At 43.5% G+C, this 20,740-nt stretch overlaps 1 protein-coding gene across 17 annotated transcripts in view; it reads left to right on the forward strand.

Annotated features, from left to right (window-relative positions):
- RBFOX2 (RNA binding fox-1 homolog 2) overlaps positions 1 to 20,740 on the forward strand; it is a 288,451-nt gene that overhangs the window by 27,914 nt on the left and 239,797 nt on the right. The window lies entirely within an intron of this gene.

Below are 20,740 nucleotides of genomic sequence, written 5' to 3' on the forward strand. Positions count from 1 at the left end.
TAACAGTATAATTTGGAACAATTCTATTCATTTTGAAAAATTCAAATTCTGACCTAATAATCAAATTGGGCTCTTCAGGGATCAGGGGCAAAGATGAGTTTAGCTTTGCCTGGACTTTGGGCACTGGTATGTACCTGTGTTCGTGTGTGCGATTTTGAGTAGTGGAATAAGCTGTTTGGGTGTTACTTGGTGAATGCCTTGTGTACTTGTATATCACATTCCTCTTAGGTGAGATTCAGAGCACTTAAGAACCATTCCATAACTTATTCTACCTCTGAGAGGTCTGAACAGAAGGCAGGGTACCATTCTGTTTTTTATTCCGCAAGTAGGGAAATTGAGGTGAGTTCATTTACCTTTGAGACGGAATGAAAGTGTTGAGAGGGGCATAGAGGTGCGGTGATCCATTAAACATAATCAGTGAAGGTTGATTTTTGCCTGCTCTGGGTCAAAACGGAGCTTTAGTACATGGAAACTAAGAATGCTAGTGGAAAATGGTTGGATTAGTAGAGGGTTCAAGATTTAGGAGAGCAAGTATTCATTTCAGTCCACTTAACTTCATTTTTTTTCTAGTATCTTGGTATGATTTACTCAGGTATTTCCTAAGGAATTTAACGTTATCTCTCAAGTTTGGGAAGTCTGAAAGCTTAGGTGAATGGGCTGTTAGAGAGTTTATTGCTTTGGAGAGAGAATTAAAAATCGGTTGCATCTAACTATCTTTTAAACCTTTGTTATCCTTATCATGATCTTGGTACTTAAGTAGTTTTGAATTGTTACCCCCCCCCCTTTTTTTTTTTTGGTGACTATCTCTTGTCTCTCTGTGTGCTGTGCTTAGTCGCTCAGTCATGTCTGACTCTTTGAGACCCCATGAAGTGCAGCCTGCCAGGCTCCTCTGTCCATGGAGATTCTCCAAGCAAGAATACTGGAGTGGGTTGCTATGCCCTCCTCCAGGGAATCTTCCCAACTCAGATTTCAAACCAGGGTCTCCTGCATTGCCATCTGATTTCAAACCAGGGTCTCCTGCATTACCATCTGAGCCACCAGGGAAGCCTCTTGTCTCTCTACTAGACTTAATTTTCTTGAGGCTCAGGCCTTTTAATTCTTTATATTCTCCCTACTAGTAACTGTATTTTGAGTTGTGTATTCGAGAGGCTCTGTGAAGTGAAGGTCACTCAGTCGTGTCCGACTCTTTCCGACCCCATGACTATACAGTCCATGGAATTCTCCAGGCCAGAATACTGAAGTGGGTAGCCTTTCCCTTCTCCAGGAGAGCTTCACAACCCAGGGATTGAACCCAGGTCTCCCACATTGCAAGCTTTGTACTTAGATACATTGTCAGCATCCACTGGTGTGGTGAGAGTCAGGCATAGAGCTCATGGGTAAGAATTTGGGATTTAGCATCCTATTGGCTCCGCTGCTTAATACATTTATAACCTTGGGCAAGTTTCTTAATTTCTTTGAGGCTTGGTTCCTTCATCTGTAAAATGTTAATAATAGTTTCCACCTCATAGGGTTGTGAAAACTAATGAGATACTGCAAGTAAAGCACTTAGCACAGGAGCAGTTACATATGTTAGATTTGTGAAAAAAATTAATCATTAGCTTATTCATTTATTTAATTAGAGGCATCAAAATTCTTGAATCTCAAGCCTCTCATAAAATTTATTTGACATTATTTATTGGAAGCAGCAGAAGCCTGATTCTCATACCTGTCCTTGTCAGCCCACATTAGTCCAGGTCATAACTGACTCCACTCAGAGAATTTTCTTGTCTGCTGTGGTAAAATAGATATTCCAGGCCAGGTTCTTCCTCGCAGAGCCTGAGGCCACCCCCCTTGTCCCAGCATCAGAGGCTGCTGGTAGGTCACATGGGATTCACAGAGCCTGCCTTTGGCCTACAGCTTAGCCTCTGAGTCACTGAAACCTGGCTAATGCTGACTCCTTTCAAAAAACCCAAGCCCTCTGCGCCCTCCAGTTTTCTATTAAGGAATTGTTGGGACTCTTTTGTTTTTAATTTCTTTTAGAAGTCTTGCAGCAGCCAAACAGATCATTCCTCTCAACTCTGCACTCCTTGGTCAGCATCCAGAATGTAAGCAGCGATGGCCATCTGTGTATCCCTGTGATCTCAGGCCTGACTTGATGGTTTTTCTCTCCTGACCTGACCTTCCAGTGACTTCTTCCCTCATCAACTATCCCATTTTCTCTGTTGCATAGTAAACAGATTTCTTCACCCTCAGCCTTTTAACTGCATGTTATTTCTGCCCCTTTCTCTTGACTTCACGTGGTTTCTTTCCAAGGACCTGGCATGTCCCTCTTGTCCCCCTGCAGTGGGGAGGTCAGAATCCTGTCCCCTCTCTTCCGTCTCCAGGGCTCCTATCGAATTGTCTACCTTTCAGTGAAATTCCCTGCTCCGTTCAGTTACTCTAGTAATCTGGCTAGTAATCTGCCCTCTTCCCTTACTAGGTACTGTGGCTTATTGATTACCTTGCCTTTTTTGAAAAACAGAAGAAAACTACCTTGGCCCTTGGATCTCGGTACCTTGGCCCTACCTCAAGTAATGCTATTGTCTTCAGAGAGTGCCCGGATGGACCTAGCACCTTAGCCAGTCCCAGTCTCGGTTCTTTAATTAATCAGCTCCCCTGCCATGAGTTGCCCATTTACCACCTATTCTGAGGACATGCTTTGAGTCCTGTCAGTCTGGAACTGCTTCATTTCTGAAAATTTAGATGGGCATCTTATTTTCTCATGAAGACTCTTCCAGTTCTCTCTTTCATTTACTCCCACCGCATCTTTTCCCAAAATGTCACTGAGAAATGTACAGCCTTGGTCTTCTCTGCTCTCACTCTGTCTTTTGACTCCTTTGTCTTTGCTTCCTTCCCTATCTTGTTTGGACTTCAGGGTTCTTTGCTTAAACAGCTCTTTGGCCCGTATCCTCTCTTTGTTTCATTTGGTTTTCACTACCTAGCAAACCCCCGGCCTAGATCGATATAGATGTCTGCCTTCGTGATATCCAACCTTTCCTGGATGCTTGATTCTTGTCTGGTAGTCTTTCTGTTTTTGAGTGACCTCTCTTGGGAACTTGACAAAATGGCTGTTTCAGATGTTCCTCATTACCCTACATTCACTGTCTCTTCATTTACAGAAAGAAATCTTGCCTCTTAATTTATAGATGAAATTGTTGTTTAGGTGCTAAGTCACATCTGACTCTTTTGCAACCCCTTGGACTGTTTGTAGCCCACCAGGCTCTTCTGTCCATGGGATTATCCTGGCAAGAATACTGGAATGGGTTTCCATTTCCTTCTCTAGGGGATCTTCCCGATCCAGGGACTAAACCTGCATCTCCTACATTGCAGGTGAATAGAATAAAAGCTATGAAATTGGAAATTTTTTAACTTCCTGCCCCTAAACCTACAAATTTCATCTGTTATAGTGAAAGATGTATCTTTCTTTCTTTTTATGGTGAATCCTACTTGAATCTCTTTTGTAGACTTTAAATTCTGCTCTTCTGTATCTTTTCTCATCAAGTTTATGCATGCTTATCTCATTAAAAATAAATAAGATCTACCATATTTAGTCCTTCAGTCGCCTTCACTTTCCAGCTCCTTTTCATTCTTCTCTCTTCTGCAAACCAGCTTCTTGAAATAATTGTCTGTACTTTTTGAACCCATTGTAGTCAGGTTTCTTCCTCAACCACAATATTGAAACTCTTTCCCCCAGTGTCACCAGTAACTCCCCTGTGGCTAAATCCAATGACTGTCTTTTTCTATATTGTGTGTCCCTGAAATACCTCTTGCCCCAAGCTTCTCTGGCACCTTCCTTAAAAAATGTTTCTCTCTCTGCCAGTCCTCTTAATCTCTTCCTCAACCTGCCATTTAAAACTTGCTGTTATTTAGGTTTCTCTAAAAAGCAGAGGCATTACTTTACCAACAAAGGTCCGTCTAGTCAGTCTATGGTTTTTCCAGTGGTCATGTATGGATGTGAGAGTTGGACTGTGAAGAAGGCTGAGTGCCGAAGAATTGATGCTTTTGAACTATGGTGTTGGAGAAGACTCTTGAGAGTCCCTTGGACTGCAAGGAGATCCAACCAGTCCATCCTGAAGGAGATCAGCCCTGGGATTTCTTTGAAAGGAGTGATGCTAAGGCTGAAACTCCAGTACTTTGGCCACCTCATGCGAAGAGTTGACTCACTGGAAAAGATTCTGATGCTGGGAGGGATTGTGGGCAGGAGGAGAAGGGGACGACAGAGGATGAGATGGCTGGATGGCATTACCAACTTGATGGACATGAGTTTGGGTAAACTCCAGGAGTTGGTGATGGACAGGGAGGCCTGGCGTGCTGCGATTCATGGGGTCGCAAAGAGTCGGACACAGCTGAGCGACTGAACTGAACTGAGGCTTTCTTCTGTCTGTATTATACATGTTCTCTTGGGGCCTGGGTCTCCATTGCTAAGGCTTTATTGATCATCTCTATGCTGACAGCCTCCACATGGCCTGCATCTCCTCTCTGCACTTCAGATGTCTGTCTCCGGACGCTTAGCTGCATCTGCGTGTGGATGCCCCATGGTTCCTTCAGAGCCAGCATGTCTAAAACTGACCTCTCCTCATCTGCTCATTCTACAGAACTCTGCCCTGGTGTAAGTCAGTGACTGGTGTCACCATTCCCACAGTGGTCTTTCTGCCTTTAGTTTGTCTTGGGTGTCCACGTCACTGCATCGCAGGGGTCTTTCTGAGATCCTTCTACAACAGCTGTCATCACATTGTTGCCTCTAGTCCTATTAAATGACGCTGGCGATCCGGCTCCTACCTCATCTCCCAAATCCTCAAACTGCTCATACATAGACCATGCACCTCTGCTTGAAGGTACCGCTCTAAGTTTCTCTTCCACCTGTACTCGCCTACCCTCATCTCTGAGGTCTTGGTTTAGAGGTCAGTTTTCTTTGGAAACCTTTTTTCAAATGTCTTAAATGGGGCAGGAACTCTCCTGACTGCTGTCATAGTAGCTTGTACTTTTCCCTTTCTAGCTTTTATCTCACTGTGTTATAAATGCCCATCTACTTTGATCTGGTACCAATAGGTTCCTTGAGGGTAAGGACTATGCTTTGGTCTTTTTTGCTTTTTAAATTATGGTCTCCTAGCACAACACCTGCTATGTAGTAGGGCCAGTGTTTATTGGATGGTTAATGGTAGGATAGATGATAGGATTTCAGAACTCAAAGAACCCTGTCTGTATAGAAAACATGTCCTGGATTTTCAGGGTGAATGCTCACTGTGTGGCATTTGGTTCTTGTGCTGGAGATAATGATTTCAAGCTAAGTTGTATTCAGAAGCCAAACCTCCTCTTAATGCGTTATCTTTGGTTCCACTAGTTAAGTAAGCCTAAGTGGTTAGTTTCCACATTTAAGTAGACCCATGTTTCTCAGTCCTGGCTGCCCACTAGCATCTTCTGGGGTGCTGTGCTTAGTTGCTCAGTCGTGTCCGACTCTTTACAACCCCATGGAATGTAGCCTGCCAGGCTTCTTGTTCATGGGCATTCTCCAGGCAAGAATTCCAGGCAATGAATTCTCCAGAATTTCATTTTGAAATCAGGGGCACTTTTCTTTCTGCGACCCTGAGGAACTTCCCTTGTGATCCCTTGGATTGTGATCTGAAATGTAGGATGTGAGCAGGAGGTTTCTATCCAGTGTAGTCGCCGTGTCCTCTGATAGGGTCTGTGATCTTAGTCACTGCTGTTTATATCACACACCTCTTTATGACAGGCTCACAGACTAATTCCCTGGGATTGACGTGATGTAAATAGGAAAATTTGGTTATTAGCACCAGAAGGAACACAGTGTTATTTAATTACCCCCTTAAAAAAAAAATACTATTTCATCTTTGCTTTTAGGGCTGGATCATCTCTTTTTCAGACATTTGATTTTTGGAGAAGTAGTTGCTTTTGGTAACTTGGAGGAGTCAGGTTAATTTTTTAAATGGTTTTTTAAAGTGTGAGCTCATTCTTGAGTGCGCTTATCTCTGGTAGTAATTGCTTAATAAAATCTGTTTCCTGCTACTCAACTACTATAATATTTAAGATCCATTTCTTGCACAGAACCTGTGTATCTTCACACGCAGCCTTAGAAGGATTTGAGGAACCTCACATATTTGTTTTCTTCCCTTGATTTCTATACCAGCACGATGTTGGTACTGTGGTGTTCAGAATTTAATACATTCTTGTTGTATTGTTCACCAGTGCAAGGCTGAAAGAATTAACTTGCCTCAGTGAGTATTGTAGATCTAAGGGATTTAAATGTTGAGTGATTACAAATATTTCATCCTTGTCATTAAAAACAAACAAAAAAGGAAGATAAAACACCAAACCTGTCATAGAGACACATGAAAACAAGTTGGGCTGTTTTCGTTTTTCTTCCCTGGGTCATTTCTGTAGCAACTTTTTTTTTTTAATCTACAGTGCAAAGTCCTGGTTTCCAACAGATTTTGTGATGTGTGATTGATACTCAGGATAGTTCTGTATCTGTTTTCAGAATAGCTTGTGTCTAAAAATACTGTGGAACTTAGGTTAAGTAACTGATGAGCAGTTCATAGACCGGTTATCATTGGTAATTTAAAGGTAGTTAACATTGGGAACTTTCTTCATCCTTGGAAGCAGGACAGTAGGGGTAAGGAAAAGTGAAAGTTGCTCTGTTGTGTCTGACTTTTTGCTACCCCATGGACTATACAGTTTGTGAAATTCTCCAGGCCAGAATACTGGAGTGGGTAGCCTTTCCCTTCGCCAGGGTATCTTCCCAACTCAGGGGTCAAAAACCCAGGTCTCTTGTCTTACAGGCATATTCTTTAACGTCAGAGCCACAAGGAAGGTGTCTGGATATACTGTCAGCCATTCAGCCATATTGTATGTACTGGCCAGTACTTTTTTCCTTTGCCTTCCCCATTATCTTATTTCCTTTGGCTTTCTCGTCTAATGGAGGCCTCCTTGAAGAGGGTGGGCATGAATAAAATATGCATGTTCTTTTTCCTTTGCTGATGGCAGTGTGAAAACATTGTTTGCTTTCAAGTGTGGTCTTTTGTGATGAACTGGGCAAAGAAAGAGAACGTGACTCATTCTGGGTGCCAGTCAGTCGTGTCTTCCCTCTCCCACCTCTGAGCCAGCACGGTTGGCTTTCCATTCAGACCGAAGCTCGTGCTGCTTGCAGATGAGGGAGCCCAGCCCGAGAGCTGTGGGCCTCAGCTTGGGCCTGACAGCACTTGGTTAAGTGAATCAGGGAGACTGAATTATTCATTCTCCCTCCTCATCCTGCTGTTCGTATCAAATTCCTGCTGCGTCTTTGGGGCATCTTGCCAGTCTTCAGCATAATTGATTTTCTTGCTTTGTGGGGTGTATGTGTCTGTGTGTGTGCACATAAGTTGTGCCTCTTTAGGCACTTCTGACTGCTTGGGATAGGAATATTTATTAAGTACATGTGCGTAGCTCTTATAACCTAAAGGAAGGCTGGAGTCAGTCTTTTTATTGTCCAGGATGTAAAATTTTCTTTCCAAGTAATGAGGATTTACTGACTGATGAATTATGAAGAAGGCTTTTCTATGATCTAAGTAGAACACAAGTAGAAACGTGTATTCTTTTCTCTTTTTGTCCTCTAATCCTGTTGTGTCTTCTTTAGTGTTTTTCTGCAAGGACATATTTCATTCTAGAGCCGTGGACTGTTAGAACTAGGAAGGACTCAGAGGCGATCTAGTATAGAGGTTGCAAACCGTAAGTCTATGGTCTGGCCCTTCCGCAAGGGGTTTTGTTTGCCTATCACAGTATTTTAAAGACATTTGGATGTAATATTTAAACACTGGCAGAGCTCACATGAAATACAGATTTCTGGCTTCTCTCTGCCATACTGGCCCTGGGGTCCTATGAGGGCCACTCTGTTGGAGCTTTAGAAACAACTAGCCCCACCACTCCAGGGCTCTCCCTGCATGCTTCTCTTTTCTGTTTCTTCTGGGGACTGTTACAGCCCCAGTCTAATCCAGTCTACTTATTTTATACAAGGGAGGAAGGGCCTTGCCCCAAATCTTGTAGGTAGTGGGAGAAACTTAGGTGAGGGTTCATGTCTCTTAACTCTTAGTTGATTATGAAACTTTTTTTTTTAACGTCTACCTTTTTCCTTACCCTGGGTTTTTTATTCATTCAAGATATTCATTGTGTATGTACTAAGAGTGCATGCTGGGAGTGTGGAATATGGTAAAGCCCCTTGTTCTTGATGTGGTCTTGAGATACAGTGAGTCTGCCTTTGGGGAAAGTTACCACCCATCATTACTCTATGATGGTATGTTATTTTATTTTCTTCATATCACTTAACCACCATCTGGATTTATTTTAATTTGTCTCCTTGTTTACTCTCTGGCTTTCCAAGTAGAATATAAGCACTCTGAGACTAGTAACTATGTCTTGTTCAACATTGTATCTCCAGAGCCTAGAAAAATGCCTGCCACTTAGTAGATTCTCAGTATTTGTTGAATGAATGAGTAAAGGAGGCATTTGAACTGGACTTTGAAGAATGAATAGGAGTTTTTCAAGCAGATAGAGATTGATATGTGCCAAAGCATGGAGGCATGAAAATACATGAGGTATCTTGTGCTTCTTTGCGGTTGGCCACAGAAGGCTGTTTTTCATACCAAAAGACCATTTGGATTTGAAGGACCTTGAATTCTTGGTAAAAGATCAGAAACTAAATGTGTTTCTGAGTCAGAAAACTCCAATACAGCTTTTCCCCCTGTGTAGTCTTTTAGCAGGATCTGGCCATTCATCATCATTAGTGATATATAGGGCTTTGCCGACACATTTACCAAAGCATTTTTATTATCAGACAGATGTGAATCCAGGGCATGATTCTAAGGTACCTTTTGTCTAGCAGCACATGTGCCAGGCACAGGGCAGTCTAACATTTTGCAAGTCTAGGACAGTCAGCAGTAGTTATTTTTGGAGTATGTAATGGACCAGGCAGTGAATTTCTGAGGGTGCAGGGCAGAAGTTCTCAGTGTTAGCTAGCTGTGCATTAGAATCACCTAGGGAGCTTATTTAAAGGCCATACCCAACCCAGACCATGGGGTCTCAAAGAATGGGACATGACTGAGCTGTCTGGACTGAACTGAAACCCAGACCAATGAAATCAGGGACTCTGAGGGAGGGACCCAGGAATCAGTAGTTTTATGAAAACTTCCCCAGGTGACTTCGGTATGCAGTCAAAGTTGAGAACCTTTGGCTTAGGGGGGCTGACATGGGAGGTGAGGCAGGTTGTGGTTTGCTGAAAACATGAGGAGGAATCCCAAAGAGGATAGTCATTAAGGAGATTAAGAGGGCAATTGAAGAGAATTAAAAGTATCCGAGTGGAAGATATTTTAGGAAATCGGTTTAGAAATGTATATGCTTTTTAGAACAGTTGGAACGTAAAGAGGTTGGAAATCTTACGAATGGTGTCAGAGATGAAGGGAGTGTACCTAGTGGTTGGGGAAGGAGAGAGCCTGAATTCCATAGAGTCTGCTGTGTGTGTAAACCATCATCCACAGAGCCTAGCTTTCTAGTCACAGATGATGAGAACACAGTGTGCTTGAAGTCAAATGTCATGGGGTCGTAGTCCTGTGACTAATTAGTCTTGTTTGTTTGGTTCAGTTCACCAGCCATGTATCAAGCCCTGAGCACTGTGTCCCCTGGAGATGAATTAGATACAACTCTTGTGGAGAAGGCAATGGCAAGCCACTCCGGTACTCTTGCCTAGAAAATCCCATGGATGGAGGAGCCTGGTGGGCTACAGTCCATGGGGTCGCCAGGAGTCGGTCGCGACTGAGCGACTTCACTTTCACTTTTCACTTTCACGCAATGGACACGGAAATGGCAACCCACTCCAGTGTTCTTGCCTGGAGAATCCCAGGGACGGCAGAGCCTGGTGGGCTGCTGTCTATGGGGTCACACAGAGTCAGACACGACTGAAGTGACTTAGTAGCAGTAGCAGCAGCTTGCCTTTTAGGATCTGACATTACAGGGAATTCCTTTGTGTAACTGTAGTTCAGCAGTTCTTAACTTCTCTGAGCCTTTCTCCCTCTGTGAAAAGGGAGGCTATGATGAGATTGTTTCTGAGGTGGCTTTCGTCTCAGATATCTCATTACAATTATTCCAAGTAAAATCTAGTAAAAATTGACACCTCTCTAAGGTAATTACTGTAATTTTTGTTTGGTAGGAAAAAAAAAAAATCCAAGAAAAGTATGGCCACAGGGTTTAAACTGAAACAACCTCGGGACCTTATTAGATCCTTTCCCCATCTTAGCTCTCTAGCAGGTTCTGTTTGATTTTGACAAGTAGAATGGGTAAGGAATACTGGAGAGCAGATGTCCCTGGGGGAGGAGGTGGCTGATGGGTTAGAGAAAAAGAAGAGTCTGGTTAAACCCTGCAGGCAGATTGGGAATGTGCTGCCAGAGCCTGGTTTTGAGATTGTCCGTTTCCAGCACTTTGTTGAATTGCTGAGTACATTCATCACCCAGATGAAGTCTGCTATAATTGGGAACAAATTGCTTATCTTGCCAGCAGCCCTCAAGGAGAGCTTAGGAGAACTGGGGAGATGTATCTTTCTGGAGATTCTTGGGTATTACAGTACAGTCATTGTTTTCTTTGGTAGGTTGTAGGAGGAGGGGAGAGTGGGGAAGGTAAGAGGAAGCGGTGGGCAAAAAGTACCTCCCCACCCACCCTTCCAAAGAACCCTGAAAAGCTGTGTGTGCTGGAAACTGGGGCAGAGTGGTAGGGCTGTGGTCGTTGTTTGTAGGCTACACTCTCTTATTGCTGTTTTGATTTGAGGGACACACTAATAATTATGGTTAGGGTTTTTCTTTCTTTCTTTAAATGATATTCTTTGTGGCATCTTTTGTTCTAGAGCACTCTATTAAAGACAATGAAAGGCTGATTTTTTTTTTTAATGTAAATTTTGCACTCAACATATCGGTCCAGTGTAGAGACCATACCATGCTATCTCTTCAGACATCCTGGATTCTCAAATCTCAGATTACTGTTGAACCATTTCCTTTTCCAATGCCCACTTCCCGTTTCATTCTGCAGTCCTTGTATGTACCCCGTGAACCTAATTCAGCCCCTGTACGGCCAGCACTGTGCTTGCTAGCTGTTGCCCACGTGCAGGGAGGCAAATTGAAGGACAGCCCCTGTCCTTGGGAGCTCTTGGTGTGATGGGGAGACTGATCCCAGGGAGACCTGTAATGTGCTTAGTGCAGAGAGATGAGTAGGTGTGGGTGTAGAGGAGAGGGTACCCAGCTTAACTGGGATGGGAGAGTGTCAGAGAACGGGACCTGGGGGCTGTCATGGGAGCTATGAGTCTCTGTGTTTTAGACAGTTCTAGAAGAAATAGGGAAATCCTGCTTTAATGGGTAAAATGCAGGGTAGAGAGGTAGGTCCGTTACTTTTTGGGCTTTTGTGTTCAGAAGTACAGCAGCTTACTTTGCTTCCCGCTCCTGGCAGCAGTCTCTCTTCCTGTGGAATTATGTGGGATGGAGAAGAATGGCAAGGAATTGGCCCACCTGCATGGGGGGAGAGGAGGCATGAGGGGTGTGGGTGGTTGAGAGCCTTTGGCGTGACTGGCTCTAAGTACAGATGGCTATTTGTGTTACCATTATTGTAGCTGTTACGCCTGCATTCCCTTTGCTGTGCCTTTCTACAGGGATAATTGTGGGGCCCTAACTTATATCTCTTCCTGCTGCCAGATAAAATAGATGCTGATGTGTCGTGCATTACGGAGTATACAATGAATTCTGCGTGGGCTGTCTTCTTACTGCTGCCTTAAGCTTTTGAGGTCTCTGCAGCATAAGGGGGAAAATGTTTTATTTTTTTTGTATTGAAATCTGCATTGGTGAAAACGAAAAATGAGTATTACTAGATTTTATTGAAGAAGAATTAAAGAGCCTCTTGATGAAAATGAAAGAGGAGAGTGAAAAAGTTGGCTTAAAGCTCAACATTCAGAAAACTAAGATCATGGCATCTGGTCCCATCACTTCTTGGCAAATAGATGGGGAAACAGTGGAAATAGTGCCTGACTTAATTTTTTTGGGCTCCAAAATCACTGCAGATGGTGATTGCAGCCATGAAATTAAAAGACGCTTACTCCTTGGAAGGAAAGTTATGACCAACCTAGATAGCATATTCAAAAGCAGAGACATTACTTTGTCAACAAAGGTCATCTAGTCAAGCCTATGGTTTTTCCAGTAGTCATGTTTGGATGTGAGAGTTGGACTATAAAGAAAGCTGAGCGCCGAGGAATTGATGTTTTTGAACTGTGGTGTTTGAGAAGACTCTTGAGAGTCCCTTGAACTGTCAGGAGATCCAACCATTCCATCCTAAAGGAGATCAGTCTTGGGTGTTCATTGGAAGGACTGATATTGAAGCTGAAACTCCAGTACTTTGGCCACCTGATGCGAAGAGCTGACTCACTTGAAAAGACCCTGATGCTGGGAAAGATTGAGGGCAGGAGGAGAAGGTGACGACAGAGGATGAGATGGTTGGATGTCATCACTGACTCAACGGACATGAGTTTGGGTAAACTCCAGGAGTTGGTGATGGACAGGGAGGCCTGGCGTACTGCGGTTCATGGGGTCGCAAAGAGTCGGACACGACTGAGCCACTGAACTGAACTGAAGGATTGTCCTCTAAATGGAGCTAACATTAACTTTGATGACTGTTTGGATTTTGAAAGTGTTAAATAGCAAGGGTTGAATATCCAGGGAATAGGTGGTTTGTCTAGAAATCCAAGGAATTAGCCACGTTCTGGGTAAAACTCTCAGGGGAGTGGAAGAGAAAGAGAGGATGGGTTTTACAGCAAATCTGCCACTCATTTGTTGTGTGACCTTGTCCAATTGACCTAAATTTTCTCAAGCCTCAGTAAACTAAAGCTAATAATAACTACCATAGAATTGTTGTGATCAAATATTTATTATGAAACTACTAAAAACCTTTCCCAGGCTTCTTTCTTTGTATTTATGTCCCAACAAGATCACTTGCTATTTCTTTTCCCTCTGCTTTTGTACATACTTTTCTTATATTTCTTTTTACCTGCCTTCTCAGAAGATTCTCCAGCAAATAAAACACATACATGTGCAGACCTGGCAATTTTAGTTCAGTCCACTTTTTTTCCTTGGATCTCATCTCAGTGGTGATCCCTTTTCAAGGAAGCCTTCCCTGATCCTGGTCCTATTGCAATCTAGAAAGTATTCTTTCCAGATTTTCCACAGTACTCTTTTTAAAAATTTATCTGTCCCCTGCTAAACAGTAAGTTTTCTGAGGGCAGTGACTGTCCTGTGTACTGTTGTGTAACCGGTGTGCATTTTGTGCCTCCCTCCTCCCCTTGACTAGGTGATGTGTGGTCTGAACCCAAGCTATTGTGAAACTCAGAACCATACCAAGAGGCACAACACCTCCCCCCACCCCTCCACCCCCCCTCACCCCTCCACCCCCCGCCCCTTCCACCCCCCTCCCCCGCCCTGGCACCCCCTCCCTCACTTGATTTATAACCGGAAAAGAAAACCACTTAATTTGCACATAATTGATGGTAAAACCCACTTCCTGTGGGGGTAAATTGGGCTTTCAGAGTCATCGAAGCAGGGATCCTCATGAACCTGATTCTTGTACTTTGGTAGAGATTCAGACTTTTGGTCTCTTTCACACACAAGAGTTGTTTTTTGCTCTTGAGTAGAAAACCACTGGAAAGCAAGGGTATGACTTGGCAGTAATCCTTTCCAGCCAAGCAGCTCTAGTCCCACCACAGCTACTAATCATTATTAAAAGGACCCCTTTAAACAAAACACAGACTACCTCTGGGGATGATGAAAACCTAAGGGGAAGAATAGTTTTGAGACTCCTTAAATATACTTGGATGTCTGCTCCCCTTCCCCCTTTTTTTCTTTTGGGCAGTTCAGGCCTTGGAGGAGGGAGGGAATAGAGGGAGAGAAAAAGAGTGAAAGAGAGTGAGTGAGGGAGTTTTGTGTGTGTGTGTTCAGGTAGGGACCTCTCCCTTGTGAGACCTAAGCCTACCCCATGTGGCCATGGTCTCTTTGTCCTATACATCTCAAAAGTTACCTTCCAGCCTCTAATGGGTCATACTTTATTTGGGGTAGAGTGAGGGCCAGCTGGACAAGTAATGACAGACAGTACCTGTAAGCCTTTCCTACTTCACAAGTCTGTCTGTGTCTTTTAGGCTGAACACTGTGAGGGCCAGAATGGTCTGATCATTTCACAGTCTCAGTGGTCAGTACAGATGCTGGCATGCCCCTCGGTGAACAGTGGTTACCTGCTTGTGGAATGAGGCAGCATGGTGTGGCAGAAGGTTGAAGGCTTTAGAGTTTGTGGACCTTGGTTAGGATGGGTCCAGCCCTTGTTAGCTGGAGGACCTTGGACCAGGTTTTAACCTTCTGAGCTTTAAGATCAGCTTTTGTTGTGAAGATAAAAATTATTGCACCCTACACAATTCTAGGCAGTAGGTGGCTATTATTTTTCCTCTAATAGTTTATTTGGAAATAATTTCACCATTAGAAAAAAGTTTACAAAACAAAAACGAAAAAATCCAATATTCCTTTTACTCAGATTCCCCAGTTGTTAGTAATTTATTGCTTTTGGTTCATTGGCCACTCTTCCTATATGGGTGTGTATGTGTACATATACCCTTTATCATTATTCCTTTTCTGAACTTTTTTGAACCAAACACTTCAATGTGTATTCCTCCAAATAGGACTTTCTTACATGACCAGTATATAACTCTCCAAATCAGGAAATCACTATTGATATGTTACCATCCATCCATGGCCCCATTAACATTTTGACAGTTGTGCCTATCATGTCTCCTTTTCCTTTTTGGTCCAGGATCCTCTCTAGGAATGTGTGTTACATTTAGTATCTCCTCAGTCTTTCAGTCTGGAACAGTTCTTTAGCCCTTGCCTTTCTTTCATGCCCTTGACATTCGTGGCGTGTCTAGGTCTGTTTCTGTCTGGTTCTCCATGACAGCAGTTCATGTCACTTCTGGCAGGAATGGCACAGAGACAGGCTGTGCTCTCCCCAGAGTGTCAGACCTGGAGGCAGGCTGTGTATGCCCGTCCTGCCACCAGTGATGTTCGCCTCGATCTCCTAATTTATTTGGTGTTTGCCAGGTTTCTCCACACTGAGTTCACCAGTTTTTCTCTTACAGTTAGTGATTATTATCTGTGGCAAGATACTTTGAGGTTACACCACTGCCTGTTCCTCGTCAGAGCGCTGTCTGACATCCTGAACCAGCCACTTCTGTAGTGGTTGCCAAATTGTGATTCTCTATCAGTCTGTCTGTATTTATCAGTTGCCATTGTACTATAAAGAAGAATTTTCCTTTATTTGTTTATTTCTGTCAGTATGAACTCATGGATTCCTACTGTGTTCTATGGTTTGAAATCCATTTCTGTAATTGTTCTTAATCTTCAGGCTGTTCCCAGTTTGGCCAGTGGGACCCATTTTATACTGGCTTCTTCAGTGTCTCTTGACGTTCTGGCACAAGAAGATTTTCCAGACTTATCTTATTCTTTTCCTGCCCTAGCCCTGGAGTCAGCCATTTCCAAGGAGGCTTGGTTCTTTTAAGTGGATGAGAGAGATTAGAAACCATAGTCTGGGTGCTACTGGGGTGGCATTGCCTGTTGGCTCTCTGAGCAGACAGAGCTAGAAAATATATGTAAGTAAATATGTACACACACACACACACACCATACATGTCCATCTGTAATTATTTCTAGATTTCTCTGTATATATATGTAGTGTGTGCAAATGTATGATGTTTATAGGTGTGTGTATCTTGCCTGGCAAATCCTATGGATGGAGGAGTCTGGTAGGCTGCAGTCCATGGGGTCGCTAAGAGTCGGACACGACTGAGCGACTTTCCTCACTTTAAAAGTCCTCACTGAGCGACTTTAGCTTTTCACTTTCATGCATTGGAGAAGGAAATGGCAACCCACTCCAGTGTTCTTGCCTGGAGAATCCCAGGGATGGCAGAGCCTGGTGGGCTGCAGTCCATGGGGTCGCACAGTGTCGGACATGACTGAAGCGACTTAGCAGCAGCAGCATATATTATGTATTTTATATTATAAAGCCTTGAGTTTTATTTATATTGTAAAAACCAAAGTTCACATCTATAACTCCATCTTAAATCCAGCCAACCTCTTTCCATTATTGGAAATACATTCCCAATTAGGGAGAAAATTGGGTTACTCTCATCCTCGGTATATTTACTTACTTCATTTTACTTATTTGCTTGGTGTGATTGTCTTCTCTAACTCTTTATCCCACTCCTCATGGCCTTAGCCAGTGGGCTCTCTGCTCCGTCTTCCATTGGGCCTCCCAGTGTCCCCTCTAGTTCCCAGCCTTCCTGGTGGTTCCCCACCTCCCCCAGGTGCCCTGTTTTCTTGGCTTCTGAGCCTGCTGGCCTGTGCCGCCTTAAAATTCCTCACCTCCTTACCCCACCCATGTCCTTACCTGTTGCATTAACTCCTCTGTGCTGGAGGCGAGCTGTTATTTTCTGAGGGAGATTATATATTTTTTGTTTGTTTATTGAAGTATAATTTATATGCAGTAAAATTCATCCTTTTAAGGTATATGTTTCTGTCGGTTTGACAAATGTAATATAGTCGTGTAGTGATAGCCATAGATAGTCAAGATACAGAATGCTTTCACTGCTGCAGAAAGTTCCCTCTGGTCCCTTTCTAGTCAGGGCTTCCTTCTACCCCAGCTGCTGGCAGTTACTGATCTGAGCTCTGCTCACTGTGTGGTCTTTGGAGGTGTGGCTTCTTTCACTCTGTGTTCTTGTATGTTCCATCCATGCTGTGTTATGGATTAGTGACTCATTCCTTTTTATTGTTGAGCACTTATTTATTTATGTCTACACCACAATTTTTTTTTCATTCACCAGTTGACGGACACTTGGGTTGTTTCCAGCTTTTGACAACTGTCAATAAGACTGCAATAAATATTTGTCTGTAGATTTTTCTGTGGATATATGTCTTCACTTCTCTTGTGTAAATACATAGGGATGGGATTGCCAGGTCATATCTTAAGTATATGTTTAATGTTTTAAGAAACTGCTAAACTGAGCATCTTACCGTTTTTGCATTCCTATCAGCAATGTATGAGAGAGTTCCAGTTGCTCCACATTCTTTACACTATCTGATATTGTTAATTTCTTTTTTTTTTTTTAAATCTGAGTCATTCCATTAGGTATGTAGTGCTGTCTCTTTGTGGTTTTACTTGGTGTGTGCTTAGTTGCTCAGTTGCATCCAACTTTTTGCGACCTGATGGACTTCAGCCTGCCAGGCTCCTCTGTCCATGGGATTCTCCAGGCAAGAACACTGGAGTGGGTTGCCATGCCCTCCTCCAGGGTGTCTTCCCAACCCAGGTCTCCTGCATTGCAGGCAGATTCTTACCATCTGAGCCACCAGGGAAGCCCAGGAATACTGGACTGGGTAGCCTATCCCTTCTCCAGGGGATCTTCCTGACCCAGGAATTGAACCAGGGTTTCCTGCATTGCAGACAGATTCTTTACCAGCTGAGCTACCAGGGAAGCCTGAATTTACTTGGTACTTCTCTAAATTCCAGTGGTGTTGAGCAGCTCTTCATTTGCATAAGTGAAGTCACTCAGTCATGTCAACTCTTTGCGACCCCATGGATTGTAGCCTACCAGGCTCCTCTGTCCATGGGATTTTCCAGGCAAGAGTACTGGAGTGGGTTGCCATTTCCTTCTTCAGGGGATCTTCCTGACCCAGGGATAGAACCCAGGTCTCCTGCATTGCAGGCAGACGCTTTAACATCTGAGCCACCAGGGAAGCATAGTTGCCATTCATATCTCTTTGATGATGAGTCTGTTAAACCTTTTGCTCATTTTAAAAATTGAGTTGGTTGCTTTCTTGGTGAACTTTGAGAGTTCTTTGTATATTCTTGTTACCAGTCCATTGTCAGATACATGTTTGCAAATATTTTCTCCCATTCTGTTATTAAAAGTGATAAAGATAGGTTCTTTAGTGCATCAAAATGTTGGATTGGATTCTTTGGGGCTTTCCATAGAGCCTCCCTGTTGTGAATACCCAAGAGAAGTGTATGTAAGAGGATGAATCTAGAGAGGAAGTGGGGATCTTGGAGGATCATATGGAATTGCCTCCGCGAAAGGACCGAAGGGTGCTTGTGAAAAGGAAGGAAGATCTGAGGGAATAATAAGAGTGGTGGTGGTGGCCAGGGCCTTTGGAGGAGAATTCAGTATAACCAGTTCAGGGGTGGGAGGATGGCTGTTAGAACTGTCTACGATAGAAGGGTAAGGAGCCTCAGAGGGGCCAGGGGGTTAACATGGAGAGTGTTAAACCTAAATGAAATCAAAGAGGGAGCTTCATTTAATCAAACAGTAGCTAAGAGAGAGGCTTAGAGAGAGGATGTCACTTACTGAAGCTGTGTGTACGTGTGCTCACTCAGTCATGTCCGGCTCTTTGCAACCCCATGACTATAGCCCGCCAGGCTCCTCTGAACTCAGAATTTTTCAGACAAGAATATCGGAGTGGGTTGCCATTTCTTCCTTCAGGGATCTTCCCAACCCAGGGGTCGAACCTGTGTCTCCTGCGGCCCCTGCACTGGCAGGCAGATTCTTGACCACTGTGCCCCCTGGGAAGCCCACATACTGAAGAACTGGGCCTTACACTAAGATCTTTCAGATCAGATCAGATCAGTCGCTCAGTCGCTCTTTGCCACCCCATGAATCGCAGCACGCCAGGCCTCCCTGTCCATCACCAACTCCCGGAGTTCACTCAGACTCACATCCATCGAGTCAGTGATGCCATCCAGCCATCTCATCCTCTGTCGTCCCCTTCTCCTCTTACCCCCAATCCCTCCCTGCATCAGAGTCTTTTCCAATGAGTCAGCTCTTCACATGAGGTGGCCAAAGTACTGGAGTTTCAGCTTTAGCATCATTCCTTCCAAAGAAATCCCAGGGCTGATCTCCTTCAGAATGGACTGGTTGGATCTCCTTGCAGTCCAAGGGACTCTCAAGAGTCTTCTCCAACACCACAGTTCAAAAGCATCAACTCTTCCCCGCTCAGCCTTCTTCACAGTCCAACTCGCACATCCATACATGACCACAGGAAAAACCATAGCCTTGACTAGACGAAGCTTTGTTGGCAAAGTAATGTCTCTGCATTTGAATATGCTATCTAGGTTGGTCATAACTTTCCTTCCAAGGAGTAAGCGTCTTTTAACTTCATGGCTGCAGTCACCATCTGCAGTGATTTTGGAGCCCAGAAAAATAAAGTCTGACACTGTTTCCACTGTTTCCCCATCTATTTCCCATGAAGTGATGGGACCGGATGCCATGATCTTCGTTTTCTGAATGTTGAGCTTTAAGCCAACTTTTTCATTCTCCACTTTCACTTTCATCAAGAGGCTTTTTATTTCCTCTTCACTTTCTGCCATAAGGGTGGTGTCTTCTGCATATCTGAGGTTATTGATATTTCTCCCGGCAATCTTGATTCCAGCTTGTGTTTCTTCCAGTCCAGTGTTTCTCATGATGTACTCTGCATATAAGTTAAATAAACAGGGTGATGATATACAGCCTTGACGAACTCCTTTTCCTATTTGGAACCAGTCTGTTGTTCCATGTCCAGTTCTAACTGTTGCTTCCTGACCTGCATACAAATTTCTCAAGAGGCAGATCAAGAGGTGGTCTGGTATTCCCATCTATTTCAGAATTTTCCACAGTTTCTTGTGATCCACACAGTCAAAGGCTTTGGCATAGTCAATAAAGCAGAAATAGATGTTTTTCTGGAACTCTCTTGCTTTTTCCCTGATCCAGCGGATGTTGGCAATTTGGTCTCTGGTTCCTTTGCCTTTTCTAAAACCAGCTTGAACATCTGGAAGTTCACAGTTTGCATATTGCTGAAGCCTGGCTTGGAAAATTTTGAGCATTACTTTACTAGCGTGTGAGATGAGTGCAATTGTGCGGTAGTTTGAGCATTCTTTGGCGTTGCCTTTCTTTGGGATTGGAATGAAAACTGCCCTTTTCCAGTCCTGTGGCCACTGCTGAGTTTTCCAAATGTGCTGGCATGTTGAGTGCAGCACTTTCACAGCATCATCTTTCAGGATTTGAAATAGCTCAACTGGAATTTCATCACCTCCACTAGCTTTGTTTGTAGTGATGCTTTCTGAGGCCCACTTGACTTCACATTCCAGGATGTCTGGCTCTAGGTGAGTGATCACACCATCGTGATTATCTGGGTCGTGAAGATCTTTTGTGTACAGTTCTGTGTATTCTTGCCATCTCTTCTTACTATCTTCTGCTTCTGTTAGGTCCATACCATTTGTGTCCTTTATCGAGCCCATCTTTGCATGAAATATTCCTTTGGTATCTCTGATTTTCTTGAAGAGATCTCTAGTCTTTCCCATTCTGTTGTTTTCCTCTATTTCTTTGCACTGATCACTCAAGAAGGCTTTCCTATCTCTTGCTATTCTTTGGAACTCTGCATTCAGATGTTTATATCTTTGCTTTTCTCCTTTGTTTTTCACTTCTCTTCTTTTCACAGCTATTTGTAAGGCCTCCTGAGACAGCCATTTTGCTTTTTTGCATTTCTTTTCCATGGGGATGGTCTTGATGCCTGTCTCCTGTACAATGTCACGAACCTCATTTCGTAGTTCATCAGGCACTCTATCTATCAGATCTAGGCCCTTAAATCTATTT

Source organism: Bubalus kerabau, chromosome 1 (assembly GCF_029407905.1).
Source record: "Bubalus kerabau isolate K-KA32 ecotype Philippines breed swamp buffalo chromosome 1, PCC_UOA_SB_1v2, whole genome shotgun sequence".
In the NCBI taxonomy this organism is placed as follows: Eukaryota; Metazoa; Chordata; class Mammalia; order Artiodactyla; family Bovidae; genus Bubalus; species Bubalus kerabau.